The following is an 8,451-nucleotide window of genomic DNA, read 5'->3' on the forward strand; positions in this document are numbered from 1 at the left end:
ATATGTGCAGGTTCAAATGTATACATTTGAAGCAGTTGAAATGTAATTTCCAAACTCAGGGTTAATTCATATCCTTAGTTAGAACAGACAGTATTTTCCTAGCACCTAAGCCCCTTATTTCTACCCATTCTTCATATGCCCTTTGCAATAATCTGGTAATTGTGTGGCCTCTGGATCAGACATTGCTCATTAACATCAGGGTGATCCCTGTGGTCCTTATGAGCCCTCTTAGTAACTTAAGACTCACACTGTCACTTTCAGGTCATTGAAGTAGCTTTTTGCAAATAATTGCTAACAGTATAAATACTGCCTAGTGTCCTTTGGAAGGGTTAATGTTACGGTGTTGCGAAACAGAGGAGTTGGTTCATTAGAATTCCCCCCTAAGGAGTGTGGAGGACTCACTCTGTAGGTCCCCAGAGCTGCACTGTCACTTGCCATTGGTCACTTTTGACCACTTGAAATGGGGCTGGTGTAACTGAGGATCCGCATTTTTAATCTTAATGAATTATTTAAAATTTAAGACAGAAGCAGGATATTTTTCTGTTGAATATAACTTTATTCTGGGGGGACAGCATTTCATGTGATGCTGTCAGGTGAGATTTGTTATGTATGTTGAGTGTTTTGTCACTTCTAATAGCTCGTTAATAATTGAAACATTTGGGTTACATGGTAGAATAATTTTTTGACATGGGTGAAATAAATATATTGTTTAAATTAAATTCACTTTTTTTTTAGTAAGGCTACTAAAATTGTTTAAATTACACATGTGGCTTGCATTAGATTTCTACTGGAAAGTACTGCTTTAGAGCATCTGTTATAGGTAGATGAAATTAGCTTGTTTTAAAGTTCAAAATTAGTTTTCAGACTTGTATTTTTGACTTTGTATAATCAGAGGTGTTTAGAGGAAGGAATCTTAGGAGTCACTTAACCCAACCCTGTCCTTCAGCAGATGGAGAAACTGAGGTTAAAAGTTACTGTAACATGGCATGCCCTAATTCTAGACGGGTACTGAACTTAATGTTCTTTATAGCCTATTGCTTTGGGTCCTGGGTTTACTTGGCATTGGAAACATGGTGGGCGTCAGGGCTGCAAAGAGCTTCCACGAGATCCAGACCAAAGAAAAGGCCTTTAAAAAAAAATTATTTTAGGCACTGAGAGAAAGGAATTTTTGTGCTGTGCCTACCAGTAGACAGGGTGATTGATTCCATGTTTGACATGTATTTTTGTTGGGCAGTATAATGATACTTTCATGGGGAATAGTAATAAGGTACAAATAATACCCACACTTTGTGTGATCATTTACTTTAGAAAACTCCATACATCTGGCTTTCATATTTTAATTTAGAGAGTTCTTTTCCCAAAGCCAGAGATTTTAAACCAGACCCACAGCTTTTGTCCTTGAGAAAAAGACTGAGAGCTTGACTTCATGTGTTTATTGTTTAGGTAGGTTGCCTGAGATCACTCGGTAAAAGTTTAGGCCTGTTTTATGGTATTGTTTTCTTATTAACAAAACTGACTTAAAGGAAGAAGCCACCAACAACTGCAATGGGCACCCTTAGAGCACACCAGAATTTTATTTCTATTTTGAGGCATAGAGGAGGAAAGGGAGGCATTGTGAGTTATTAAGTGGTGATTTGATTTATGGGTCTGTCCGTCAGGTTTAGAGAGGGCTGCTTCTGCTACAGATGCAGCTGACAAGCTGGGCAACCTTTGATATTTAACCTTTCTGAACCTGTTTCTTCATCCCACTAATCTTCACACAGAGTAGCATGAGGATTAAATGATACAGTCATGCAAGTGAAAGTATTTTGTGCTCCGAAAGCACTGCAAATGGAAGGACTGGTGTCTTGAGGGCTTCCTTTCTCCAAGGAGTTGTAGAACTATTTCTGAGGTCACACTTGGTCTTGGTGAGGCCTTGGATGAGTCAGTCATGTTTGGAATGTGCATTTAGTGGGTCCAAGGCCTTGACCCCATGATTTGGGAGTTCTCAGGGGTCCACTTTAATTTAGAGCCACTTTTGCTCTTGGTAGTGGAGACGATCTGCCTGAAGTAAGGGTTAGAACTGGGAGGCTCTTAGCCCTATTGTATTGAGCATGGACACAGACCACCCAGGATTTAGAGATTAGGAGTAGGGAAAGGAAAGCTCTCTGCAGAAACTTCAGTCAGGTAACAGAGTTTTATAGGCCATTAATTTGGCTGCAGGGTCGAATGCCATACAACAGTTTTGTAAACGTCTGTTTTCAAAATAATTCCTAGTATTTCATGAATTTAAGGAATAGAAATTACAATAGGGGGACTTCCCTGGTGGTCCAGTAGTTAAGACTCTGCACTCCCAATGTAGGGGGCCTGGGTTCGACCCCTGGTCGGGGAACTAGATCCTGCATGCATGCTGCAGCTAAGAGTCCACATGCCATAACTAGGGGTTCACATACTGCAACGAAGATCCCGTGTGTCACAATGAAGATCCTGAGTGCCGCAACTAAGATCCGGCGCAGCCAAATAAATGAATGAATGCATGCATGCGTGCATGCAATAGGAAAGTCTAGTTTGAAATCTAATTTGTGTTAGTTGACCAGATGCCCCCTCCTGGGTTCTGCTCAGTCAAATGAGACCTAGGGCCACTTACCCATTTAGCATCTCTGGGCCCTGGGATTCTCATTTGTAAACCTGGGGTTTGGTCTGTGGTCTGCAAGATCACTGTCAGCTCCCCTTAGTCAATTGTGTGTTCGATGTAATTTAATGGCCAACAGACATATGTTTCTGAGAGACACATCCCTAGACAAGGATGCTTTTTCCTGGTCTTTAGAGAGCTGGTGGATGGGTCAGCCTGGCCGAACCTGCTTTTTCTTTTATAGATTATACTCCATTTAAAGTTATAAAATATTGATTATATTCCTTGTGCTGTACATTGCATCTTTGTATCTTATTTATTTTATACCTAGTAGTTTGTTACTTCTTAATTCTCTTCTCCCCCAGGCCTCTCTTCACTGGTAACCACTAGTTTGTTCTCTGTATCTGTGAGTCTGTTTCTGTTTTGCTATAGTCATTTGTTTTATTTTTTAGATTCCATATATAAAATGAAAACATAACAGTATTTGTCTTTCTCTATTGGACTTATTTCAGCAAGCATTAATACCTCCAGGTCCATCCATGCTGTTGCAAATGGCAAAATTGCATTCTTTGTGGCTAATATTCCATTGTATATATACACCACATCTTCTTTAAACATTCATCTCTTGATGGACACTTTGGTTGCTTCCATATCTTGGCTGTTGTAAACAACGCTGCAGTGAACATCAGGGTGCATATATCTTTTCAAATTATTTCAATTATTTCAAATTCAAATTATTTTGTTTTCTTCAGACATATGCCCAGGTGTGGATTTGCTAGATCATATGGTAGTTCCATTTTTAATTGGACTTGGTTTTTCTTTGGAGTTTACCTTGCCTGTTAGAAGGGCTGAGGTTGCTGATTTTGCCTGTTTCACCTGTTGAGACTTTGCCTAGCCTCTGTCTATCTGTGTGCACCGTGGCCTTTACATTTCTTGCCCCTGCAGATGTTTTACCAGCTCCAAAGGCACCAACCAAGGTTACCTTGGCTGGACATAGATTGGTGATTAAACAAATGCTGTTTGCCGGACAACTGATTGTATGTATGTACAGTATATTCTCTTCTTTAGTCTTAATTTTGTTATCTTTAAAAATAGTGGGAGGGCTGATTTTGAAATGATTCTGGAATTAATATAGGAGACCTTGTATCAACAATTACAATGTGTTTATTGAGTGGGTACCACGTGCCAATATGCCGCAAGGTGTGAAGGACACATGAGTGGGGAACAGAGTGGGGAAATGAGCATTTCTCATTGCTGGTGGGGTGTAAAAGGTACAGCCTCTGTGGAGAGCTGTTTGGCAATATGTATCATAAATAAAAATGCATATACTCTTTGACCAGCAATTCCACTTCTAAGTATCTATCTCACAGATAATCCTCACACATTCGTGAAATGATTTATGTACAAAGGTAGCCATTATAGCATCATTTGTAATAGCAAACGATTAGGAATAACTTAAAAGCCCAATGGGGGCTGATTAAGTAATTATTAAATAATATAGTACATCCTCATAATGAAATACTACTCAGCCATTAAAAATAATGGAACAACTCTAGGCCCTGATATAGAACCATCTCTAAAATAAATAGGGAGAAATAAGTGTGGAACATTATGATTATATGCTACTTGTGTGTGTGCCTACGGGTGTGTATTTAATAGAATATCTTCCTAAGAACACAGAAAACTGATGCCAGTGGTTGCCTTGGGGAAGGATAACTGGGAGATTACTTTTGCAACTTTTAAATTTTATACTATGTACGTCTATCATCTATTAAGAAAAGACATTGTTGGGCTTCCCTGGTGGTGCAGTGGCTGAGAATCTGCCTGCCAGTGCAGGGGGACACGGGTTCGAGCCCTGGTTCGGGAAGATCCCACATGCTGCAGAGCAGCTAAGCCTGTGCGCCACAACTACTGAGCCTGCGCTCTAGAGCCCACGAGCCACAACTACTGAAGCCCACGCACCTAGAGCCCGTGCTCTGCAACAAGAGAAGCCACCGCAAGGAGAAGCCCGCGCACCGCAACCAAGAGTAGCCCCTGCTCACCGCAACTAGAGAAAGCCCGCGCACAGCAACAAAGACCCAATGCAGCCAGAAATAATAAATAAATTAAAAAAAAAAAGACATTGTCATGCCTTGAAGGAGTTTGCAGTTTAGTCAGACCAGATAACATAAGATATACGAAGTACGGGGTAAATATTGGCTTTATGGGAAGATTTAAATGCTAAGCTCTGTGTGTGCCGTTGACTGGATTTGCCCTGAGTCATCAGGATGGGTGGGTCTGAGCTTCAGCAGAGCCAGCTTCCAAGCCTTAGCGTCCCACCTGGGGCTAAAGCAGTTTGCAGCCTTTGTCCTGCAGTGGTGGGAAGAGCCCACAGGCTCGGAATCAGTTCTTGGTTGGGGTCCTGGCTCTGCCACTTGCCAAGAATGCAATTTGGGGCAGGGATGCTTGAGGCCCAAAGCCTAATTGTGCTCATTCGTAGATGAAGATAAGCCACCTCCCCCTTGCTCTGCAGTGAACACCCCTGCAAACCATGAAGTGCTCGGCAAATGCCAGCTCAAATAGAAGCTGCGAGGCACCTGCAGACTGGCAAGCTGGGGCCAGAGGTGCAAATTGAAACAGTGAAGCAAAAATGTGTCTTTTCCCCCCTCTGCCAAATAACTTGGCAGGATTTGTAAAATTAGAAAAGTAGACCATAGTAGTTTTGGAATCCTTGACCTCTGACCTTGGGGCAAGTCATTTCATGCTCTAGACCTGTTTCCCTATTTGAAAAATGGAAGGGGCTGTGCGTCCTCTGGGCCCCTCCAGTCGCAGCGTTCTGTGACAGTGTGGCATTAGCAGTAATTCCCATCTCAGCTGAGATGAGTCATACTGACCGAAAAGTCCACATGTGAGGAGGAAGTCTCTGAGAATTTTCCTCGTGCTGGAGGATCTGAGCCTCTGGGGGGAAACGGGGAGGCGTGGGGGGATTGCTGCCACCAGAGGGGAGACCAAGAAAGCAGAGTGAGTGGAGATGGGTGGTTTGTGTTCTTCACTCCAAAACCTCCTTTGCTTTCAGATAGTCATGTGGACTAGATGTTTGGAAAAACCTGGCTTACCCCTTGTTTAAGCGGGTGGGATGTTCATGCAGTTGTGACTGGCGTACTTAAGTCAGTTGTCACTCCTGTGAGGTCTTTCTGTGCAGTTTAGTGACACTTCCTCTGTGCTGCCTTGGCTCCTACATGTTTCTCCTTGAGTCTCTAAACTGAGATCAGAGACTGTCCTCTGTTTATCTCTGTGTCCCCAGCACCTAGCGCAGTTCCTGGCACCTGAATGGCAAGCTATATGCATGTAGTAGATGGGTTGCTGGATTAATGATCCATTTAGGGTAGTATGGACACTAAATCTTGTTAATCTTGACCACCACCTTTATTATAACTATCACCATTCTGAAGTGATCTTTTAGCTATTAGTATGAAATATTTCATACTCAAAAATTTCACACTAAAAAAGAAATTAAAGACCCCCCCCCTTTGGAAAGTATTTTAACAGGATGCACAAAAAAGAAAAAAGTCTAAACGTTTTAGAGTCTTTCTATATTACAGTATATAATACATATGTATCTAAAATTCATCACTGCCACCACCAGCACAGGCACACAGGTCTTTGGCTACCGGCAAGAAACAGCAGGCCTGGGTGACTGTCCCAATTCTTAGCTTTTAAAGCTTAACTGTAGGCAGTTAAATCTGAAAAGGAGCTTTAAGATAGAAATAAATAATTTCTGTTTACAAATGCAGGATCCACAGAGGGTGAAGGATCACTGAGGAAGTTCAGAAGTGGCAGTAAAGAGCCCCAGTAGTTCCAGTGTGCTAGGGTACTGCCCTCCGTCATGGGGGCTGCCCTTTAGGAGGAGGGGCAGGAGGGTGAGCAAACAGGGCTGTTTGAGCTCAAGGTAGACATCTGACGGCCTGGTTAGTCCACGCTAGGTTAGTTTCAGTGTATGTTAGGTAAAGTGAGCTAGGGAGTTAGAGCCAGTGCACCTGAAGGTTATATTGGTAAGATGGGTGTGTGTGTTTTCCTGTAGACTCATTCTAATAGTGATGGAAGACCGAGTCACAAAGTTCCTTTCATGTGCAGAGGACAGCATCCAGGACTGAATACATTCATGGCTGCTTCAAAATGGGGAAGAGATGAGAAAAAACATGTCCTGAAGTTTGCTTATCTAACCAAGCCATTCTCTTGACATAGTGACTGACCCTTGCATAAGCCCTTTGATTGAGGCCCAGCAGCAGCATCCTGCTTAAATACAGACAACCAGAAATTAACTCTGCTGGCATCCAGGTATGAAACTTCCCATGGGAAAGTTGGATCCATCCACTTTTCGTAGCAGTGGCCTCACCTGCTATTTTGGAAATTAACTGTCCTTTATGATTTATTTTTGGCCAAACACATGTGCCTCTTGAGAAAATAGTCCAAGTTCCTAGTCTATTCACTTTCCAGTTTTGCTGTTATCTTTGCATCATGCTTTACAGTGTACAGACAAGCGTAATGGGTGAGAGTTCCAGTAAACTGGCTGGATCACATTTCTTAGATTGAGTCATTGCTGAGAAACTTGTTTGTGAACAGGAAATGAAATGAAAATGTCTGTACACAGTACCAAGCTGGACTGTGAGGAAACTGGACCATTTTTTAGCTGAAAGACAAAAGGGTAGAAGGATGCATCTGTGATCCAGGGAATAGCAAATTTGTGATCTAGAGTTTGTTTTTTTTAAATTTATTTTTTTGGCTGCGTTGGGTCTTCGTTACTGTGCTCGGGCTTTCGAGCGGGGGCGAGTGGGGGCTACTCTTTGTTGTGGTGCGCGGGCTTCTCATTGCCATGGCTTCTCTTGTTGCAGAGCACAGACTCTAGGTGTGTGGGCTCAGTAGTTGTGGCTCGCGGGCTCTAGAGCACAGGCTCAGTAGTTGTGGCGCACGGGCTTAGTTGCTCCACAGCATGTGGGATCTTCCCGGACCAGGGCTCAAACCCGTGTCCCCTGCATTGGCAGGCAGATTCTTGACCACTGCGCCACTAGGGAAGTCCCTAGAGTTTTAACTTGTTGAATAATTCATGTCTTGATGTGTGTTTGAGATTTTTTATGCTGTTAAAAATTGCTAGTTATTTTAATGAGAACATACTGTATAGCACAGGGAACTCTCCTCAGTGCTCTGTGGTGACCTAAATGGGAAGGAAATCCAAAAAGGAGGGGATATATGTATACTTATAGCTGATTGACTTTGCTGTACAGCAGAAACTAACACAACATTGTAAAGCAACTATACTCCAATAAAAATAAATTAAAAAACAAAGCAAAACAAAAATAATTGCTAGTTATTGAAGATTGAGGAAATAATCCCTGGTAAGTTTTCTCTAGAAGGAAAACTTGGATTAGTGGTAACTATTACCTGTTAGGAGTCTCTGCTGACATAGAAACTGGTTGCTAGGCCAGTTATTTTTAAAAATGGAGCTGTAGTTAACACAGATTAACCCAGTGACATTTACACTTGGCCTAGGTGGCTGTAAGTCCTCTTCCATCTCTAACATTCTGTGATTCTATATAAATATGTTTTTTTGTGATCTTTGTTTTCTATCACCCGCTCCATAATTATTACAGCAATATATTCAGAAGTTAGCAAATCAGTCCAGTAGACTCAAAAAAAGTACCTGAATGTGGGCAGACTATAGAGAATAACCTGTCATCTCATCTGCCTTCTCTAGAAGTCTGAGAAAACAGTTGCCTTGTCTTGTGTATCTTCTTGTAATGAAGCAGGAGAGAAGTAAATAGGCAGATAAATATTTATGAAATAGAATAATCATCAGTGAGATG

At 42.0% G+C, this 8,451-nt stretch overlaps 1 protein-coding gene across 6 annotated transcripts in view; it reads left to right on the forward strand.

Annotated features, from left to right (window-relative positions):
* Positions 1-8,451, forward strand: part of NFE2L2 (NFE2 like bZIP transcription factor 2) — a 104,168-nt gene that overhangs the window by 86,000 nt on the left and 9,717 nt on the right. The gene's annotated exons all lie outside the window — the stretch shown is intronic.

The sequence above is a fragment of the Delphinapterus leucas genome, chromosome 8 (genome assembly GCF_059928025.1).
Source record: "Delphinapterus leucas isolate spDelLeu-1000000601 "Yukka" chromosome 8, BTC_Dleu_Yukka2, whole genome shotgun sequence".
Lineage (NCBI taxonomy): Eukaryota > Metazoa > Chordata > Mammalia > Artiodactyla > Monodontidae > Delphinapterus > Delphinapterus leucas.